The 22,223-nt window shown below is 41.2% G+C and overlaps 1 protein-coding gene across 4 annotated transcripts in view; it reads left to right on the top strand.

Moving 5' to 3' along the window:
- The first annotated feature begins 653 nt into the window (after nt 1–653).
- The window catches only part of LOC111552297 (cytochrome c oxidase assembly factor 1 homolog), a 92,329-nt gene continuing 70,759 nt past the window's right edge, over nt 654–22,223 (top strand). Inside the window, exon 1 of one of the 4 annotated variants that reach the window (XM_023226443.1) lies at nt 654–761. The gene's annotated coding sequence lies outside the window, so the exon portion shown is untranslated. The remainder of the gene's footprint in view (nt 762–22,223) is intronic. The other 3 variants (XM_023226442.2, XM_023226440.1, XM_023226441.3) reach the window with 3 other exon arrangements.

Genomic DNA, 22,223 nt, shown 5'->3' with positions numbered 1-22,223 from the left:
TACTGGATTTCAAGCTTGACATTAAGATGATAATAGTGGTGACTATGAAATAATCAATATAAAAATAATAACAGCTAACATTTACTCAGCGCCTACAAAGTGCCAGACACTATTCTAAGCGCTTTACATCCTCATAACAAACTTACGAGGTAAATGCTATTATTATCCACCTGACTTCTGAAATTTTCTTACCCCGGTACTCCCTGGTGTTAACTGGGCACTCAATTTGTCGAATAAAATAAAATTTAGTGCTGCCAAATTTGTCAGCTGAACGGGGCGGCATGGATTTCAGTGTTGGAGTGGGGGTCAGACGGCTCGGGGCTTTGTGTCCTTAGAGGCCAGCGGAAACGCCGCATACCTGCGAGAAGCAACGTGAGCCGGTGGCTTAAATTTCCTGGGCTAGTGCTACTGGACTGAATGCATTTGCAATAACCGGACGCAGAAAAAAAAAAAAGCGGGGACCAGGGGAGGCGAACCCCTTCCCAGCGCGAGTCCGAGCCTCTGAGAAGCAGAAGCCACACGTCCCGGCGACCTAAGTCCTGGATCAGCCGTCCCAAAGACCCGCGTTAGCATTTACAATCCGGGGTGAGCTGAAGCCTCCGGTTGCCCCGGTTCGACGCTCTAGCCCTGCGAGCTGCAGACGCCGGAAGTCTCGACTGCTCCCCGCTGGCGCGACGGACCGCGGTCATTTACCCGTGCTCCCCCAACGCCTAAAAGAACTCCTCACACTCTCCGCAGCGTGGTGCATCTGTTGCTCACAGGTTAGTCTCCCGGGGCGGTAAGAGTCTTCGTCTTCCTCCCCAGCAAGAAGCGTTTGTTCCTGCAATCCGGGCGGCCGCCTTGGCGCGCGGGGTGCGCTGCTGCTTGGAGAGTTCCCTCACGGGTCACATCGCGGAGGTTCGCGCCGGCTCCGAGTAGCGACCTCCCTCTGCGCTGCTTCTTTGGCTCCTGGTAACCCGCGCTGTGTCGAGCTAACCTTGACTTTGTCCTGCAGTTTTTGCTGGGCATCCCCAACAGCACACTGTAAAGAGTTGGGGTCCTGGGGAAGAGTTGGGACTGGGTACTTTTGTTGATAGTCCTAAATTTCAACACCTGGGGCGTACGCTGCCCAAATTATTGTAGGAAAGAGTTATCTGGTTTAGTGGTTATAATACTTTTTGTCCCCGCCACATTTGAATGACAGAAAAACCCTCCCAACAGGAGCTGACTACAAAAGTGATATTCTGTATAGGGGACATTGGATGTATCAGTGCCTGTCAGTCTGTATGTGTGTTTGGGGTGGATGCTGTGTGATTTTTAAAAATCTATGGAGATTCTGATAATTTGATAACCTGTTTCTCCAGTCTTCCCCTAATTCCTCCCCATTTTCCCCTGGGGGATATTGCTCTGTTTCTAAGGTGGCTCACTTTTGGATAGAAGTAGCAACTCTTCGCTTACACTTGCACGTTTAAAACATATCTGATTGTGTTATTTCTGTCCTCAGAATCTTCCTGGACTTCCCGTTGCCTTCAGGGTAATACACATTTCTTAGCCTAACTTCAGGGGCCTTCAGGGTCTTGATTCTGCTGAATTTTTCAGTCTTTGCTACTTTCATGGAAAACACACCTGCAGGTACACTCATATTATGCTCCCACTATGCCAGTTTACAGTAATTTAATAACTTTAGATATGGCAAAGTTTTATATGGTTTACCCAAGTTTTTATTTTTGTTTTAACATTTAGCCAAAATTGATTGAATTCATAATATTGCTAGGCACTGTTTTAAAAAACGGGATAAAATGAAAACAAAAGTCTTCAGTCCTTTAAAAAAATAAAACAACTTTCTGACACATAGTTCACCCACCATAGAATTCACCATTTAAAATGTAGTGGTGGCTCACGCCTGTAATCCCAGCACTTTGGGAGGCTGAGGTGGGCGGATCACAAGGTCAGGAGATCGAGACCATTCTGGCTAACACGGTGAAACCCCGTCTCCACTAAAAATACAAAAAATTAGCCGGGCGTGGTGGTGGGCGCCTGTAGTCCCAGCTACTCAGGAGGCTGAGGCAGGAGGATGGTGTGAACCCGGGAGGTGGAGCTTGCGATGAGCGGAGATGGCGCCACTGCACTCCAGCCTGGGCGACAGAGCTAGACTCCGTCTCAAAAAAACAAAAACAAAAAACAAAGAACCAAACCTAAAAGTAATTAGTACATTCGCAAGGTTGTACAACCATCATCACAAAATATGCTGTAATCTTCTTCAACTTCATTAGTTGGTTTAATTTTCTATTCCAGACAGACTCCAGTAAATTATTCTTGTATTCTTTTGTTCATGTTTAATATGCTGCATTCAGTTTGTGAGAACCATATTGGAACAATTTTCGAACATTTTCATCACCCCAAAAAGAAACCCTCTACTTATTAAGCAGGCTCACCTGACTTCCCCATCCCCACTCCCCATTCTAAGCCCTAAGCAACTGTGAATTGACTGACTGTATATTTGACTATTCTGGATTATTCATGTGAGTGAAATCATACAGCATGTGGTCTTTTTCAGCTGGCTTCTTTTACTTAACATTCATGTTCGTCTGTGTTGTATTTAATAGCATGTGTCAGTACTTCTTTAATTGCTGGTTAATCTTTTATTTTATGGGTATTACCACGATTTATTTTACATTAGTTAGTGGACGTTTGGATTGTTTCCACCTTTTGGCTATTATGTATAATGCTGCTGTGAACATTCACCTACAGGTTTTTGTGTGGACATATCATGTTTTCATTTCTCTCGCATATGTGCCTAGGAGTGAAATGGCTGGGTCATATGGTATCTCTGTTTAACATTTTAAGAAACGGTCAGACTGTTTTCCAAAGCATCAGTGCGCATCTTTTTAACATTCTCACCAGTAGTGTATTAGGGTTTTGATTTCTCACTACTTGCTAACACTTGTCATTATCTGTCTTTCTGATTCTGGCCATTCTAGTGGGTGTGAAGTGTGTGTCATCGTGTTTTCATTTTTTTTTTTCATTGACATGTAATAATTGTACACATTTAGGTTCTACAGAATGATATTTTGATAAATGTATACAATGTGTAATGATCAAATCAGGTAATTAGCATGTCCATCACCTCAAACATTCATACTTTCTTTGTGTTGCGACCATTAAAAATCTCCTAACTTTTTGAAAATATTGTGATTTCAAATAGCATTTCCCTGATGGCTAATGATGTTGAGCATCTTTTCAAGTGCTTATTGCCCATTTATGTTATCTTCTTTGGAGAAATGTCTGCTCAGATCCTTTGCCCATTTTTAAATTGGGTTCTTTTTTGTAAGTTAGTTGCAAGAGTTCTTTATATATTCTAGATACAAGTCATTTATCAGATATGTGACAGTCTTTTAGATTATGCTACTGTTCTTTTAAATGAAAAGCACATGAGATTAACTTTTAGTAGCCCTGGAGACCTCCTTGTGGGTGTGTGACTGTAGTTTAGAGAGTGATGGTTTTCCGACAGCTACGTGGGAGGCCGGGCCCAGGAAAAATGCTGTGAAAGAACCTGTGAGGAGCGTTTTAAGACTCGAAAAATGAAGCAAGGGGAAACTTTGTAATTTGCCATTCCGTATTGAGTTTTGTCTTTCTTTATTGATTTTTAGGAGTTTCTTTGTGCAGGAATATTAAGCCATTGACTGTTAGGTGTGTGGCAGATATCTTCAATCTATTTAGTTAACTTTGTTTTATCTATACTGTTGTTTTACATTTTTGTGTAGTCAGGACTTTTCCTCTAAAAGCCTTCTGGCCAGTAGTTTAGGATGTTGTTCTTTAATTACAGGAGTTAGAGAAACTGACATAGTACTTCCCAGTTAGTGTGACATCTGAGTCCCTGGTGTTATGTTTAGCCTAATAGTGTTCATTGTTTCAGACATTGGTGCCTCCCTGTCTCTCTGCCTCGAAAAATATGCCATGATCTGCTTCAACTTTGTTCATTTAACTCTCTACTTTAAACAGACTCCAAGAAGTTATTCTTTTATTCTCTTGTTCATGTTTCATATACTGCATTAGATTTGTGAGAGCCGTATTGGACAGTTGGTCACCAAATATTAGGTACTTTTTTCATACTAGCAGGTATTTATTTGAAGATTTAATGTATGCAGAGGTTGAGTGTAACTATTGTGTTCTGTTTTGTTTGGGGCGTGTTGGAAAAAGTAGTTTTATAAAATCCTGTTAACATTGTAATTTTTTAAAAATTTTACTGGTTAAAAGGCAGTAGTAGTAGTTATATATATGTGTGTGTATATATATATATATTTTTTGAGACGGAGTTTCGCTCTTGGTACCCAGACTGGAGTGCAATGGTGTGATCTCAGCTTACTGCAACCTCTGCCTCCTGGGTTCAAGTGATTCTCCTGCCCCAGCCTCCTGAGTAGCTGGGATTACAGGAGGCTGCCACCACTCCCAGCTAATTTTTGTGTTTTTAGTAGAGACGGGGTTTCACCATGTTGACTAGGTTGGTCTGGAACTCCTGACCTCACTGCCTTAGCCTCCCAAAGTGTTGGGATTATAGGTGTGAGCCATTGTGCCCAGCCAGTAGTAAAAGTATTTTTAGCAACTGAGTATTTTGACAATCTAAGGAAAGTGATGTACAATAGCTTCCAGAAAAAATTACATCTCTCTGTTTACATATAATGGCCAAAATTTCATTCTTTCCCCATGGCTTGATTCCAGTTAGAACTCTGTGCTTCTTGTTTCAGTCTTTTCTTTTTTAAAATTGTGATAGAATATACGTAACATAAAATTGACCATTTGAACTATTTGTAAAGGTACAGCTCAGTGCCATTAAGTACTTTCTCATTGTTGTGTAACCATAACCACCATCTATCTCCAGAATACTTTTTTCTTTGTTGCCCTGGCTGGAGTGATGACGTGATCTTGGCTCACCGCAACCTCCACCTCCCGGGTTCAAGTGATTCTCCTGCCTCAGTCTCCCGAATAGCTGGGATTACAGGCATGTGCCACCATGCCCAGCTAATTTTGTATTTTTAGTACAGATGGGGTTTCTCCATGCTGGTCATGCTGGTCTTGAACTCCTGACCTCAGGTGATCTGCCCACCTCAGCCTCCCAAAGTGCTGGGATTACATGCGTGAACCACTGCACCCGACCCAGAACACTTTTATCTCCACACGCTGCACCCATTAAATGATAAATCTCTGTTCCTCCCTCTCTCCAGCCCCTGGCAGTTACCATTATATTTTCTGTCTCTATGAATATGACTCTTCTAGGGTCCTCATAAAAGTGGAATCATAAAATATTTGTCCTTTTGTGTCTGGTTTATTTTACGTAGCATGTCTTCAAGGTTAATTCATGTTGTGGCATGTGTTAGAATTTTCTTCTTTTTAAAGACTGAATAATATTACATTGTATTCCATAGAACACATTTTGTTTATCCATTCATTAGTCGATAGATATTTGGGTTGTTGCCACCTTTTGGCTATTGTGAATAGTGCTGCTATGAACATTGGTATACAAATGTCTGAGTTCCTGCTTTCAATTATTTTTTTTTTTCTTTGAGATGGAGTCTTGCTCTGTCTCCCAGGCTGGAGTACAGTGGTGTGATCTTGGCTCACTGCAACCTCCGCCTCATGGTTCAAGTGATTCTCCTGCCTCAGCCTCTTGAGTAGCTGGAACTACAGGCATGTACCATCATGACGGCTAATTTTTATATTTTTAGTAGAGACAGGGTTTTGCTGTGTTGGCCAGGTTGATTTTGAACTCCTGACCTCAAGGGATCCGCCCGCCTCAGTGTCCCAAAGTGCTGGGATAACAGGTGTGAACCACCATGCCTGGCTGTGCTTTCAGTTCTTTTAGGTATATGTACCCAGAAGTGGAATTGCTGGATTGTAGGGTAATTCTTTTGATTTTTGAGGAACTGCCCGTATGCTTTAGTGTTTTTGTTATTTACATAAAAGATGAGATTTAAAAGAATTGTGTAATTTAGCCATGGATTATCACATTTACCTTTCCAAAGGGCCATTTCCTACTTGAAGGGATGTAGGTGTTTTTGTATTAGGACTTGGAGATCTTTGAGTTTTAAAATTATTGCAGTTCAGACTAAATAAAAGGTTTATCTTGGATAGTTTTCCAAATCCTAAACATCTCTATGATCCAAGATTTTTTTTTTTGTTGTTGTTGTTTTTTGAGACAGGGTCTCACCTTGTCACCCAGGCCGGAGTGCAGTGCCATGAACATAGCTCACTGCAGCCTTGACCTCATGGGCTCAAGTAATCCTCCTGCTTCAGCCCCTCCAGCAGTTGGGGCTACAGGCACATGCCACCATGCCCGGCTAATTTTTATATTTTATGTAGAGATGGGATTTTTGCCATGTTGCCCAGGCTAGGCTCAAACTCCTGAGCTCAAGCAATCAACCTGCTTCAGCCTCCCAAAGTGCTGGGGTTACAGGCGTAAGCCACCTCGCCTAGCCTCTTTTTTTTTTTTTTTTTAATGCTTTCTGTATTTTTAGTCTTTTTGGGGAAATTACCCATCATGACAGACTCTAAAAGGGAGGTGAGTTTGCAAACTTGCATAGTTCCAAAAGTCTGTGAATTGTTCTGGTATCATACTACTGCTCCATTTGGATGCTTTGGCAATTACCCTGGTGTGCTGTGACTATTGCTGCTTCTGACAGGCAAGTTTACCTTCCTCAGTGCAAAGATAACCATGTCATTAGTTAGTTGAAGATTAGGAGATGACCAGCATTATTCTCTTTTACGACTGTATCATTCTTTTTTCAACTATTCTCCTGTTGTTGGAACTGCAAATTATTGTGGGTACTGCAGTCCCTTTGAATAGCTGTGACCTCCCAGGGATCACTGGAAAATGTAGAAAAACAGACAACAGTATGGCTCAACCAAAACTTAGAAAACTAAGATTGCGTGTGGCTGCCAGATCCTGGGAACAGGATGGCTTAAGGGCAGCCCTAAGGGATAAAGGGTAGAGGATTTTTATGTGTTACACCTTCTCTACCAACCTCTCCCTCCCATTGCAACATCTTTCATAAGGTCTCAGTTTAATATTCCATCATTGCTGTTACAACCGATATCATTTTATTAACAGCAAGTGTATTATCAGGAGAGATGGGAGGAACTGATGTGTTAATGTGACTTTTGCTCTTAGTTTGGGTCTCTTTGTCATTTGGACTCTGATCTGATGATCTGTTATCTTGTGGGCTCTTGGTGCCTTAAGACATTTGACATTTGCAAATGCACTGGAAAGGTCCCCAGATGGATTTAGATGTTCCAGATATCATGGAACTTTGATGTCACTTACATTCATAAGTGATCTAGCAAATACCAAGATTACTTAGATGCTAAGCACCCAACTTTCCCTGTTTATGCACCAGCTTTTTGAGGGAGATGAAACATAATCACATAAAGAATGTACTAGATGGGTGTGGTGGCTCATGCCTTTAATCTCAGCACTTTGGGAGGCCAAGGCAGTCGGTTCACTTGAGGTCAGGAGTTCAGACCAGCCTGGCCAACATGGTGAAACCCTGTCTCTACTAAAAATATAAAAATTAGCTGGGCCTGGTGGCAAGTGCCTATAGTCCTAGCTACTCGCAGGCTGAGGCACCAGGCAAAAGAATCGCTTGAACATGGGAGGCAGAGGTTGCAGGGAGCTGAGATTGTGCCATCACACTCTAGCCTGCGTGACAGAACAAGACTCTCGTTTTGTTGTAGGGAAAAGCATTTCCTAGCCAGGTGTGATGGCTCATGCCTGTAATCCCAGCACTTTGGGAGGCCAGGGTGGGCAGATCACTTGAGTCCAGCAGCTTGAGACCAGCTTGGGCAAAATGGCGAAACCCCATCTCTCTACTAAAAATACAGAAGAACTAGCTGGGCATGGTGGTGCACACCTTTGGTCCCAGCTACTCAGGAGGCTGAGGTGGGAAGATCACCTGAGTCTGGGAGGTCGAGGCTGCAGTGAGTTGCAGTGGCACCACTGCACTCCAGCCTGAGTGACAGAGTGAGACCCTGTCTCAAAAAACAAACAAACAAACAAACAAACAAATAAAAGTTACCAGAATCAAAGGTGAATACTCCTAACTTTTGATTATAGATTGTTCCTTTCGTTGAAATGTTATATGCTAGGGGCAAAGATTGACTTCTGATGTGCAGTGGTAGCCTTTAGAAACACTTCTATTCTACATCCATATTTAAGTATGTCATCATGCGGTATTATATTAGAATTTTTCTAATGTTTTTTGGGCCTCAAGCCTTTGAGCTGTAAGTAGCAAAACTTTGAAATTTATGTGAATACTTTCACATTATAACTTATGATTTTTCCCATGGTACTGAGTATTTGTATTGTCTTACCCGGTTTTTTTTTTTTTTTTAATTACCATACAGTAAAATAAACTTCTTGTATTATAAATTTTAACCCATGTACTGATTTGTATAACCACAACTATAGTCAAGATGCAGAATAGTTGCCTCACTTCAAAAAATCCCTAGTGCTATCTCTGCATGGTTAAACCTTCCCTTCATCCAAGTTACCAAAACCAACAAGTAAATACCATTTTGTGTTTTTATTGTGGGAAGCAGTTATGTTGCGTCCTTGCTTTTCCTCTTTATTAGGGATTTAATCTAAGCATAATGGGCTAGAAAGGAGAAAGTCAACATAGGCTCTTCATTTTTTTTCAGAAATTCATAAACTTTTTCATGCATTTAGTGTTTAGGAATAAAAACATTTGGCTAGCAATGTCTTCCAACAGGTGGCAGTGTTGTGCTATATAATAGGACTTACTACTAAAGATTGTGCCTTTTTGTCAGCTGGACAATAATTGCTGTACATTTTTATGTCAGAAAATCAAGATGGTTAATTAAGAACTGACATTTAACTATTGAAATTATTTTTTAAAGTCTATTTCAAAATTCATCTTATCCTTATAATGTTACTAGTAAAGCAGTGTATGGATAAAAGTATTCCTTAATACATTTGTATTTGTTTTCAGAGTTTGCAGAATTATGAATTAACTCTTTCTTTAAGGTTAACCTTTGTGGCAGGAATAACTCTAGTGTTGTGGATGAATCTGTGAGTCATAGAGTCTTATCAGTGCGACTTCAGATGTTTTATGTTTCAGCCTTCTCTATCACATGTAGGAATCCCTTTATAACATCTCTGGTAGTTGGTGGCATTGATCAGTAAATGGAGCAGACATGGAAGAAAGATACAGGTTCTAATTGCCAACTTCCTGATTGTGAAGCCTTAATGGAGATGTTCAGTGAGAAATGATGAAGTGGAAGCTTGTGAGACATTTGCACTTGGGTGACTCAGGTTTTCAAAGCTAACCCAACCAAAAAATGGATTCTCTTTTTCTTTATACTTCCAGCAACTTAATGTCTGGCAGTATATACTTCCCTAGGGTCTGGGGCTGCCATTCATCCAGATGCTCCTGAGTAATATTCAGGGTCACTTTAAGACCCCTCAGTGTTCTCTAAATTCTACCTCCTAAATATTTTCAAATATGGCCACTTCATCTCTACCTCTCTCATTGAAAAGAACAATGATTTTTCACCTAGATATACCGCTTCCTAATTGATTTGCCAGGATATATTATTACCCCCATTTTTCACACAATAGCCATTTTTAAAAAATGTAAAATCTGATCTTGTCACTCCCTATGTTTTTATTCCTAAACAAGTTTGTGAGAAAGTTTGTAAGTTTCTGAAAAAAAAAAAAAAGAAAAAGAAAAGGGACTGTGTTGATTTTATCCTTTTTAGTCCGTCATGCTTAGATAAAACCCTTAATAAAGAGGAAAGGCAGGGATGCAACGTTACTGCTTCCCACAATCAAAACTCAAAAATATATTGAGCATTGAAACTCTTTTTTTCCTTTTCTTTGACAGAGTTTCATTTTGTTGCCCCGGCTGGAGTGCAGTGGTGCAATCTTGGCTCACTGCAATCTTGCCTCCTGATTTCAAGCAATTCTCCTGCCTCAGCCTCCCGAGTAGCTGGGATTACAGGTGCCTGCCACCATGCCTGGCTAATTTTTATATTTTTAGTAGAGGTGGAGTTTCACCATGTTGGCCAGGCTGGTCTTGAACTCCTGACCTCAAATGACCCGCCCACCTTGGCCTCCCAAAGTGCTGGGATTACAGGTGCCAGCCACCACGCCCAGCCTTTTACTTTTTATTGTACTTAGAATAAACCCTGGGAGGCTGAGGCGGGAGAATGGCATGAACCCGGGAGGCAGAGTTTGCAGTGAGCTGAGATCCGGCTACTGCACGCCAGCCTGGGCGACAGAGCGAGACTCCGCCTCAAAAAAAAAAAAAAAAAGAATAAACCCCGAATATTTAACTTGACCCACAACATTCCTCCCTCCCCCTGTTCTGTGATCGGGCCGCTCTTCTTTCATAGCCTCATCTCATGCTAGTTTCCCCATGTTCACTGTGCTGCAGCTTCTGTGGTGTTCTCTTTGCTCCTTGATTGGAGGAGGTGGGGAGAATAGATGCAAGGAAACCTGTTTGTAAGCAAACATACATTTCAGGTAATGAAAAAAATGCTTAATAGTATATTGAAATTTGTGGGTCAGGGGACATTTTCATAGTATTCAGGAAGCCATCCATCCCTTTGTCACTTTTCAACTCCTCAGGTTGAATCTAGGGATAAATGCACATTTGAGTACAGATTCTGTGTGGGGAAAGTTATGTTCTAATAGAAAAGGAAATTTAGAACTCGACAGTGATTACCTGTAATACTGTTAGCTGTGGATAATCCTTTATATTTGGTAGCTCTCGCTTAGTTTGACTTTATTTTTGTAATTTCATTCTTCTAGCATTTCATTATTTATTAACTTTGTTTTTTCTGTGTGACAGCCTTGCCTCACCAGCCAGTTGGACTATACAGCCATCTGGGGCTTAGATGCTATTCGTGGCATCCCTAATAAGTGATAGTTGTGCAGTCTGTGCTTGAGTTTCTTGTTTCACAAAGCAGTTCATTCCTGCTGGAGTTAGTTTTATTTATTAAGAAGCTCTTCTTGGCCAGGTGCGGTGTCTCACGCCTGTAATCCCAGCACTTTGGGAGGCTGAGCTGGGCAGATCACTTGAGGTCAGGAGTTCGAGACCAGCCTGGCCAACATGGGGAAACCCGATCTCTACTAAAAATACAAAAATTAGCTGGGTGTGGTGGCGCATGTAATCCCAGCTACTTGCGAGGCTGAGGCAGGAGAATTGCTTGAACCTGGGAGGTGGAGCTTGCAGTGAGCTGAGATCGCGCCACTGCACTCCAGCCTGGGCGAAGAGTGAGACTCCATCTCAAAAAAAAAAAAAAAATGAAAAGCAAAGAAACACGTAGATTCCTGGTAGATTGAATCTGTACTTCTAATCTTGCTCCCTGTTGAAACTCCATTAAAACTGCAGTAAAAACCCAATGGACATGGAAAACAGACAACATCAACACAGTGTAGATTTCTGAAAAGCCTAAGAATGAGTTGAAATTACCTGACACCCAAGACTTATGAATCCTGAGTTGCCAGAGGGAAAAACTATGAACCAATCAGATTTATCCTCTAAATCCTCATAAAGCTCAAGAAGTAACAAAGCCAGGTGTCTCTGAAAATTGGGGTGCAAAAGACATGAAATAAGAAAGATTGGATAAATGTTGCTAAGAAACAACTCTCCCAATGCATGCTATTCACCTTGGGACAGATTCTGGAGGTTCAGAGCAGGTGATCTCTGGATAAAGTTGTGTTTCCATATGGGAAGTCACTCCCAGAATTTCTCAGGAAATTTGTATGTTATTTTAAATCCCAAACGCTGAGGAAAGTTACTGGTAATTCCAAGTTGGGAAAACAGAATCATTTTCATAAGAATTAAAGATCAGTAGTCAATACTATTAGATATGATTGGCTCTTAGAGCTCCACTAATGTCAAGTGGAAAGCAAGAGCAGGACATGCTGACACCGACTAAAACCTTAAGGTTTAGTCTGGGAGCTGAGACAAGAGCATCTAGGAGATAAGCTTGTGATCTAAACAACCAGTCTCATAGCTGTTACCATCTTATAAATAAATGTGTTTTTATACTCATCTGCTGCTAACAGTTATTCTTACAAATAAATAATAATACATTTGTATCCATAGTCCACTTCATATAAATCCTATTAGTGGTGTTTCAAGAAATAAAAAATCTGAAAGCAAAATAAGTCCTAAAGTTGGCAATACAATATATTATTCTGTATGGTAGTATATTGGTCCGTTTTCACACTGCTGATAAAGACATACCTGGGACTGGGCACTTTACAAAAGAAAGAGGTTTAACTGGACTTACTCATGTGGCTAGGGAAGCCTCATAGTCATGGTGTAAGGCAAGGAGGAGCAAGTCCTGTGGTGGTAGCAGGCAAAGAGAGAATGAGAAAGATGCAAAGTGGAAACCCTTGATAAAACCATCAGATCTTATGAGACTTGTTCACTACCACAAGAAAAGTATGGGGGAAGCCGCCCCCATGATTCAGTTATCTCCCATTGGGTCCCTCCCACAACACATGAAAATCATAGGAGTACAATTCAAGATGAGATTTGAGTAGGGACACAGAGCCAAACCGTATTGTTCCTCCCCTGGCCCCTGCAAAATCTCATATCCTCACATTTCAAAACCAATCATGCCTTCCCAACAGTCCCCCAAAATCTTAACTCATTTCAGCATTAACCCAGAAGTCCACTGTCCAAAGTTTCGTCTGAGAGAAGGCAAGTCTCTTCTGCCTATAAGCCTGTAAAAATCAAACACAACCTAATTACTTTCTAGATACGATGGGGTTACAGGTATTGGGTAAATACAGTTCCTAATGGGAGAAATTGGCCAAAACAAAGGGGTTTCAGGGCCCATGCAAGTCTGAAATCCAGCGGGGCAGTCAAGTTTAAAGCTCCAAAATGATCTCCTTTGACTCCAGGTCTCACATCTGGGTCATGCTGATGGAGCTGCCTATGGTCTTGGGCAGCTCCACCCCTGTGGCTTTGCAGGGCACAGCCTCCCTCCAGGCTGCTTTCACAGGCTGGGGTTAAGTGTCTGTGACTTTTCCAGGTGCATAGTGCAAGCTGTCAGTGGATCTGCCATTCTGGGGCCTGGAGGATGGTGGCCCTCTTCTCACAGCTTCACTAGGCAGTGTCCCAGTAGTGACTTGGTGTGGGGGGGTCCAACCCCACATTTCCCTTCCGACTGCTCTAGCAGAGGTTCTCCATGAGGGCCCTGCCCCTGCAGCAAACTTTTGCCTGGGCATCCAGGCATTTCCATACATCTTCTGAAATCTAGGCGGAGGTTCCCATACCTCAGTTCTTAGCTTGTGTGTGCCTGTAGACTCACCACCATGTGGAAGCTGCCAAGGTTGGGGCTTCCATTCTCTGAAGCCACAGCCCAAGCTCTACATTGGTCCCTTTCAGCCACAGCTGGAGTAGTGGGGACACAGGGCACCAAGTTCCTAGGCTGCTTACAGCGTGGGGACCTTGGGCCTGACCACAAAACCATTTTTTCCTCCTGGGCCTCTGGTCCTGTGATGGGAGGGGCTGCCATGAAAGTCTCTGACATGGCCTGGATACATTTTCCCCATGGTCTTGGTGATTAACATTGGGCTCCTTGCTACTTTTGCAAATTTCTGTAGCTGGCTTGAATTTCTCCTCATAAAATGGGCTTTTCTTTCCTATCACATTGTCAGGCTGCAAATTTTCTGAAATTTTATGCCCTGTTTCTCTTTTAAAATGGAATGCTTTTAACAGCACCCAAGTTACCTTTTGAATGCTTTGCTGCTTAGAAATTTCTTCAGCCAGATACCCTAAAAATCATTTCTCTCAAGTTCCAAGTTCCACAAATCTCTAGGATGGGGCAAAATGCTGCCAGTCTCTTGCTAAAACATAATGAATCACCTTTGCTCCAGTTCCCAACAAGTTCCTCATCTTCATCTGAGACCACCTCAGCTTGGAACCTTGCTGTTCATATCACTATTAGCATTTTTGTCAAATCTGTTAAACAAGTCTCTAGGAAGTTCCAAACCTTCCCACATTTTCCTGTCTTCTTTGGAGCCCTTCAAACTGTTCCAACCTCTGCTTGTTACCCACTTCCAAAGTCACTTCCACATTTTTGGGTATCTTTTCAACACCCCACCCCTGGTACCAATTTACATTATTAGTCCGTTTTCATGTGTTGATAAAGATATACCCGAGACTGGGCAATTTACAAAAGAAAGAGGTTTAATTGGACTTACAGTTGCATGTGGCTGGGGAAGCCTCACAATCATGGTGGAAGGCAAGTCCCATCTTACACGAATGGCAGCAGGCAAAGAGAGAATGAGGAGGATGCAAAAGTGGAAACCCCTGATAAAACCATCAGATCTCATGAGACTATTCACTACCACGGGAACAGTATGGGGAAAACTGCCCCCGTGATTCAATTATCTCCCACTGGGTCCCTCCCACAACACGTGGGAATTATGGGAGTACAATTCAGGATGAGATTTGGGTGGGGACACAGAGCCAAATCGTATCAGGTAGTAGTATTCTTGCTATGTTGTGTATTTAAATGCTACCCAATAATGTTTGTTGGTGTTTTTGAGTTTAAATATTCACTATAGACTGTCATCCTTTGTAAATACTTTAGGAGAGGAATTGCAAGAGAAACAGATATGAATGTTTTTGTGGGATACTTCAACATGAAATGAGAACTTGATCTAAAATTAGTGAAAGCAATATTCAAAGGCAAAACAGAAATGAGAGGAGGCAGACAAAATAGTTATTCATTAAGAAGGTAAACAAGCTTATATGAAGCAATGTACTCTTTATTTATTTATTTATTTATTTTTTTGAGGTGGAGCCTTGCTCTGTCGCCCAGGCTGGAGTGCAGTGGCACGATCTCCGCTCACTGCAAGCTCTGCCTCCCAGGTTCACGCCATTCTCCTGCCTCAGCCTCCCGAGTAGCTGGGACTACAGGCACCTGCCACCACACCCGGCTAATTTTTTGTATTTTTAGTAGAGATGGGGTTTTACCAAGCAACATACTCTTAACATTCAATTTAAAGATGCGTTTTGATGCACTTAGATTAGTTTGATCAATGTCAATGTTAAATAGATGAATTTTTTCCTGTATCAGGCATATTATGAAAGAAAGATCAAGACTATTAGAAAAGGCAAGTAATACTTGGTGTGTTTCAAGCTTTTATATTAAGAATAACTTCTAAATATAGTATTATCTTTCAGTTTTTAGAATGATTTTTATTTGGCATTTATTTTTGTATTAAATGTTTCTTTTTTTTTTTTTTGTTGAGACAAGAGACTTGCTCTGTTTCCCAGGCTGGAGTGCAGTGGTGCAATCTTGGCTCACTGCAACTGCTACCTCCCAGGCTCAAGTGATTCTTGTGCCTCAGCCACCTGAGTAGCTGGGATTATAGGTGTGCACCACCATGTCCAGCTAAATTTTTTGTCGTTTTAGTAGAGACCCGATTTCACCATGTTGGCCAGGCTGGTCTCGAACTCCGGACTTCAAGTGATCCATCCGCGTTGGTCTCCCAAAGTGCCGGGATTACAGATGTGAGCCACTGCACGCAGCCTATTGTTTCTTTTTTAATTTCTTCTAGTATCCCGTGTCTGTGTTGGATGCAAATTATTTTTATACATTTTCTCAATATATATATATTTTAGTTTGTTTGAGATGGAGTTTTGCTCTTGTAGCCCAGGTTGGAGTGCAATGGCACTGGCTCAGCTCACTGCAACCTCCACTTCCTGGGTTCAAGCGATTCTTCTGCTTCAGCCTCCCAAGTAGCTGCGATTACAGGCTTGCACCACCATGCCTGGCTAATTTTTGTATTTTTTGGTAGAGATGGGGTTTCACCATGTTGGCCAGGCTAGCCTCGAACTTCTGACCTCAGGCAGTGCACCCTTCTCGGCCTCCCAAAGTGCTGGGATTACAGGCGTGAGCCACCATGCCCGGCTTCAATATATAATCTTTATAGGGTATTGGTTCATACTAGTAATAAGCCATAGGTTTATTATTATATCTTTATTTTTTAAGCAGAAAATCTTTCAAAGTTTTAGTATAACTCTATTACAGAAGGATGATTCACTATTTATTTTTATTTTTTATTTTTTTAGAGGCATGGTTTTGCTCTATCACCCAGGCTAGAGTGCAGTGGCATGATCCTACCTCGTTGCAACCTAGAAGTCCCGGACTCAAGTGATCCTCCCTCCTGAGTAGCTGGGACTATTGGTGCATACCACCATGCCTGGCTAATTTTTTTTCCTGCCATCTGTGTTTTAGTATATATATTTTTAAACAGAGTGCAGTCATGTGATCTCGGCTCACTGCAACCTTTGTCTCTTTGGTTCAAGGAATTCTCCTGCCTCAGCCTCCTGAGTAGCTGGGAGTATAGGTGTGTATAGGTATAGCTACCATGCCTAGCTAATTTTTGTGTTTTTAGTAGAGACAGGTTTTCACCATGTTGGTCAGGCTAGGCTCGAACTCCTGACCTCAAATGATCTGCCCACTTTGGCCTCCCAAAGTGCTGAAATTAGAGGCCTGAACCAGTGCACCCAGCCCCAGACCCCCAGTCTTAATCATAAGCAAATACTCGAGGATTACCAATTATTTGAGGAAAGCATCCAACATCGAAGGTGGATGGTGAGAATTAAGCAAAACAGAAAAGCAACTTAGAAGAAATACAGACTTTGCAGGGAAAAAAAGCAATTACCAACAACCTCCTACCCCAATTAGGGAAATAATTCAGAGAGATGAGATGAAGATTAATAAAAACAGGATGCTGTGTAAAAGACTAGCCATAAAACTTACCAGAGACTTGGGCAGGGAGAAGGGAAGGTAGGTAGGGAGAGGTCGTTCAAATGAGTACAAAGTTACAGTTAGGAGGAATAAGTTCTGGTATTCTATTCCACAGAAGGGGGATTATGGTTAATAGTAAGGTATTGTAGCAAAATAGCTAGAAGAGAGGCTTTTGAGCGTTCTTACCGGAAGGAAATGATAAGTGTGTGAGATGATGGACATGCTAAATACTCTGATTTGATAATTATGTAACATGTATATGTATTGAGGCTGGGTATGGTCGCTCATGCCTGTAACCCCAGCACTTTGGGAGGCCAAGGTGAGCAGATTACTTGAGGTCAGGAGTTCGAGACCAGCCTGGGCAACTTGGCAAAACCTCGTTTCTACTAAAAATACAAAAATTAGCCAGGCATGGTGGTATATCCTGTAATCCTAGCTACTTGGGAGGTTGAGGCAGGAGAATTGATTGAGCCAGGAGGCAGAGTTTGCAGTGAGCTGAGATCATGGCACTGCACTCCAGCTTGGGTGACAGAATGAGATTCTGTCTCAAATAACAAAAGAAAACAAAACAAAAAAACCATATATATGTATTTACACCTCAAATTTTACCCCTCAAATATATGTAATGATAATGTGTCAGTAAAAAAAAAAGTCCGGCTAGAAAATGAAAAAAGTTTAAAACATAATGGTGGAAATGAAAATCTTTGGAAGGTTGAATGTTCAGGAAATCCCCTAGAAAGTAGGCAAAACGACAGAGGACACTTAGCTGACTATTCCTGAGATTCAGTATTTATACAGTTGAGTTGCAGATAAATTAGGAGGAAATGAAAAGATGAAAATAATTCAAGAAAATGGCCAACAGTGGAAGATTGAAGTTTGCAGATTGGATGTGCCTGCCATGTGTCCAGCCTAATAAATGTACCCATGCTGGGGCCCATCACTAGGAAATTCCAGGACACCGTGTGGTAAAGAGATGATTCTGGAATGAAAAAAACCCAGATCACATATACAGGATCAGGAATCAGAATGGCTTTGGATTTCTCTGTAGCAACCTGGAAGTGTGAAAGCAGTGAAGCAATGCCGCCTTCAAAATTCTGGAGGAGACTGAGTGCGGTAGCTCACAACTGTAATCCCAGCACTTTGCGGGGCTGAGGCGGGTGGGTTACCTGAGGTCAGGAGTTCAAGACCAGCCTGGCCAACATGGTGAAACCCCATCTGTACCAAAAATACAAAAATTAGCTGGGTGTGGTGGCAGGTGCCTGTAATCCCAGGTACTCTGGAGACTGTGGCAGGAGAATCACTTGAACCTGAGAGGCGGAGGTTGCAGTGAGCCGAGATCATGCCATTGTACTCCAGCCTGGGAGACAGAGTGAGATGCCGTCTCAAAAAAAAGAAAAAAAAAAGAGAGAAAAGAAAAGAAAAGCCGCTTTTTCCCTAGAGGGATAGAAGAAAAACAAAAAAGGAAAAGCAAAGCAAGGGAATGATTAAATCAGGATAATAGCTACCTTGGTGGAGGGAAGGGGGTGGAATCAGGGTGTCTTTAATGTCTTGGTAAAAATCTGTGTTTTAATAGGGGTAGTGGACTCTTGGGAGTTTATTGTATTTCTCTTCATATTCACATATATATTTTATATATTCTTAAATGTGCAGTCATGTGCCACTAGCAACATTTCAGTCAACAGTGAACTGCATATATGACCCTGGTCCCATAAGATGATAGTACTATATTTGTACTGCACCTTTTCTGTGTTTAGATATACAAATGCTTATCATTGTATTATAATTGCCTACAGTATTCAGTACAGTGACATGCTGTACATGTTTATAGCCTAGGAGCAGTAGGCCATACCATACAGCTTAGTTGTGTTGTAGGCTGTACCATCTAGGTTTGTGTAAGTGCACGCTGTGATGTTTGCACAATGATGAAATTGCCTAACTATACATTTCTTAGAATGTATCCTGATTGTTAGGTGACACATGACTATTTGATACACGTGAAAATACAAACCTTTTAAAAAGCAGATTCCCACCTTTTGTCTCAATGGATCAGAGACTTTCTTTCTTTCTTTTTTTTCTGAGATGGAGTCTTGCTCTGTCGCCTAGGCTGGAGTGCAGTGGCGTGATCTCAGCTCACTGCAACCTCCACCTCCCGGGTTCAAGCAATTCTCCTGCCTCAGCCTCTCGAGTAGCTGGGATTACAGGTGCGTACCACCATGCCTGGCTGATTTTTGTATTTTTACTAGAGACGTGGTTTTACCATGTTGGCCAGGCTGATCTTGAACTCCTGACCTTGTGATCTGCCCGCCTCAGTCTCCCAAAGTGATGATATTATAGGCGTGAGCCACCACACCTGGCCAGAAATTTTCTAAATAATGGTCAGGAATCTGCATTATAAGTCTTACTCTTTGGTAAGAATATTACTGTAGTTGATCTGTTGTTCTTATTGTGTTACCTAGTATTACTGATGTGGTATGATGAGCACATAATAAAGTGGGTACATTATTTCCCTACATTGAGTTACCATTCTCTCTTATATATGTATATGTGGAAATTTTTGGTCTCTGATTAGTTACACCGAGGTATATCCTAGTGATCCCTTATTTTTTCATGAGCCTTTAATACCCTTATTTTAATTTCTCTCGGAATATGTTAAGAACCAAACCACAAGATTTCTGCTGTCACTGCACTAAAATTGTAAAAAATGTGGGATGGGATATTACATGTGCTCTAACATGTATTAAGGATCCAACATCTTTTTACAAAAATGAAAAAAAAAAACATAAACAAATACAGTGTCGTTCTTAAAGATTGCTGGTTGGGGCAGTTATGTCAAAAGGCTCCCATGTAATTTGCTACATTTAATCACAGTGAAACCCTGGCAGCTGCTTATTGTTTTAGTGTCCCTTATATATTCCCTGGTGGAAAATTTAGTTTTTCAGCTCAGTTATGAAGCAAATATCACAGATATCAGCACTATGGTGTTTTGGAAAGGGCTTAGCACCTGAGGTTTCAGTTAAGATCTGATATCCAGTAATTTATTTTTCACTTTGGACAAGTTTACCTAACCTTTCCAAATCCTTTTGTTTGTAATTTGGGTCACCAATAATACCTGCTGGAGTTGGGAGAATAAAATGAGATAGTTTATGTCAAGCACCTGCTACACTGCCTAGTTGTTAAAGAAATATTATTTTCCTTCTGTAAACATCCTTTGCTCAAGCTAGACATCTGGGAATCATCCATAAATCTTTTCTATTATTTGCTTACCAAAGAGCTATCCATTTCATCTTCTTAGTAGCTGTAGAAAGAGAATGAGACATGTCCCACATTTTATAACATTGGACTTTAGGCAGTAACTATTAATAAATCAATTCTTTAGGACATATATTAAAATTGCCCATCATATATATATATATATATATATGTATATGTAATTTTTTTTTTTTTTTTCTTTTTGAGACAGAGTCTTGCTCTTTCACCCAAGCTGGAATGCAGTGGTGTGATCTCAGTTCATTGCAACCTCCTCGCAGGTTCAAGCGATTCTCCTGCCTCAGCCTCCCAAGTGGCTGGGATTACAGGCGTGTGCCACCACACCTGGCTGATTTTTGTATTTTTAGTAGAGGCAGGGTTTTGCCGTGTTGGCCAGGCTGGTCTCAAACTTCTGACCTCAAGTGATCTGCCTGCCTCAGCCTCCCAAAGTGCTGGGATTACAGATGTGCGCCACTGCGTCTGGCAACTCATAATAATTTGAGTTGGTGTTGGAATAATGCTTCATTGTTATTTTTACTTTCATATATTTTTATTTTTAGGCTTAACATTTTCATGTGTGAGTTTAGCCCTGCAGGATGTTATAGTGAAAAAGTGTGCACTTTGCACAGAGACACTCCTAGGTTCAAATCTAAGTTTTGCAGTCTTAGGACCTCAGGCAAGTTAGATACCCCTTCTAGGCTGGCTTTATGATATTTTTTAAGTATGTTAGTAAGATGTAGTTACGGGCTATCACATCATTAAAAGATAAATTTATATGGAAGTGCAGAAGGCCAAGAAGAGCCAAGATACTCTTCAAGAGTAAAGTGGAACAATTTGTTTTATCAGATATGGAATTAAAAAAATAAAACTAGATTAACAAAGACAGTGTTATATTGGTGCAGGGATGCACAACAGTCTTGGTTAGTATAGTAGATCAGTGGAACAGAATAAGAAATACAGAAATAGACATGTGCATATGTAGATAATTTATTGTAAAGATAACATGCAGAACAGTGACAATATATTTCAGTAAATAGTGCTGGAGCATTTTATATATCTGCATGTTCATGTGTACACACATACACACACACACACACATATATAATAAAACAAAGTGAATCAAGACCTGTATCTCATACTACACCACAAATGAATTCTCAGTGGATTGTGGATCTACCTGTGAAAGGCAAAACAGTAAACGTTATAGGAGATAGGCCGGGTGCAGTGGCTCACACCTGTAATCCCAGCACTTTGGGAGGCCAAGGCGGGTGGATCACGAGGTTGGGAGATCGAGACCATCCTGGCTAACACGGTGAAACCCTATCTCTGCTAAAAAAAATACAAAAAATTAGCCAGGCATGGTGGTGGGCGCCTGTAGTCTCAGCTACTTGGGAGACTGAGGTGGAGAATGGCATGAATCCAGGAGGCGGAGCTTACAGTGAGCAGAAATCGCGCCACTGCACTCCAGACTGGGAGAGACAGTTGGACTCTGTCTAAAAAAAAAAAAAAAAAAATTATAGGAGATAATATAGGAAAATATCTATGTGACCTTACAGTATGAAGAGTTTTCTTAAATGGACACAAAAAAGAACCATAAAAAATGATATATTGGAATTTATTAAAACCAAGAATTTCTGCTTATCAAATCATGTTTAAGAGAGTGAAAGGGAAGCCAAAGAATAGGAAAAGATGGTTGCAACTCTGTGACAAAGGGATTATGTATGTATAGGATATGGGAAAGACTACAAATCAGTGAGAAGAAGGCCAGTAGAATAATGGGTAAGAGAGAAAAAGACAAGCCAATAGAATAATGGGTAAGAGAGAAAAAGATAAGCCAGTAGAATAATGGGTAAGAGACTTGAATAGGCACTTCACCAAAAAGAGTATCCAAGTGGCCAGTAAAAATAAGAAAAGGTGCTAAAGACCACAAATCATTAGAGAAATGCAAATTAAAATCATAATGGCATACAACTGTTACACACCTGCCAGAATACTAAAATTAGAAGGATTAATAATGCAGAGGGATTGTGGGAATATGGAGCAATGGAGCAAGGAATTTTTTTTTTTTTTTTTTTTTTTTTTTAGGAAAGGTCTTGCTTTGTTTCCCAGGCTGGAGTGCAGTGGTAGGATCTCAGCTCACTGCAGTCTTGACCTCCCAGGCTCAAGCAATCCTCTCACTTCAGCCTCCTGAGTAGTTG

Source organism: Piliocolobus tephrosceles, chromosome 8, assembly GCF_002776525.5.
Source record: "Piliocolobus tephrosceles isolate RC106 chromosome 8, ASM277652v3, whole genome shotgun sequence".
NCBI lineage: Eukaryota > Metazoa > Chordata > Mammalia > Primates > Cercopithecidae > Piliocolobus > Piliocolobus tephrosceles.
This window is presented reverse-complemented; position numbering and strand designations above follow the sequence as displayed.